We start from the raw sequence: 1151 nt of genomic DNA, 5'->3' as shown, positions 1-1151 counted from the left end.
CGGGGCCTGGATCCTTCGAGGAGACAGCACAGCGGGGTAGAGGAGTGACCTGGGAGGGAGAGTCAGTCAGTAAACACTCTACGGTACATCAGTCAATGAAAAGGGCCCAAGTCACAAAGCTTGAATCAGGAATCATTTAAAGACATCTGTCAAGTTTAGATGGATTCAGTAAAATGTTCTAAATTGTGGTTGGTTTCATGACTACAGAACTGTACTTGACTAATCAAAATAGATAATAAAAAAATAATGAGTTAAAGAGGATTTGTCACTCAACCCCACCCGCAGAAATCTGTGCAGATTCTGCACAGCGCAGCGCAGCTTTGAAAAGTTACTGCGAGCGAGTGAGCTGCTAATCATGATGCAGATAACCACTAAACTACTGCTGCCTCTGTTAGCCTAGGCGAACGGCATTGTATTATACAACGACTATACAACACTATAAAGAAATAAATCAATTATTTAAACAAACGTAATGCACTAAATCTGTGATAAAGTGAGTATAATGTTACAATAAAGTTAATATCAATCAATTACATCAAACTGACTCTACAGGTAGATCATCCAGAGAAATGTAAATACAAGACGTTTAAAAATGATCAGCCATCATTAATACACTGAATATTTTATATTGGTGTTTACTCTTAATGGTTCATTTGATGTGAAAATGATTCACCCCCCCCCCCCCCCCCCCGCCAACACACACACACACACACACACACACACACACACACACACACACAGTGTCACTGATAATGAGAGAGGACACACACACACACACACACACACACACACACACACACACACGTGTCACTGATAATGAGAGAGGAGACACACACACACACAGTGTCACTGATAATGAGAGAGGAGACACACACACACACACACACACACAGTGTCACTGATAATGAGAGAGGAGACACACACACACACACACACACAGTGTCACTGATAATGAGAGAGGAGCCACACACACACACAGTGTCACTGATAATGAGAGAGGAGACACACACACACACACACACACACACACACACACACACACACACACACACAGTGTCACTGATAATGAGAGAGGAGACACACACACACACACACACACACACACACACACACACACACACACACAGTGTCACTGATAATGAGAGAGGAGA

Source organism: Acipenser ruthenus, chromosome 33, assembly GCF_902713425.1.
Source record: "Acipenser ruthenus chromosome 33, fAciRut3.2 maternal haplotype, whole genome shotgun sequence".
Taxonomy (NCBI): Eukaryota; Metazoa; Chordata; class Actinopteri; order Acipenseriformes; family Acipenseridae; genus Acipenser; species Acipenser ruthenus.
Note: the sequence above shows the minus strand (reverse complement) of the source record.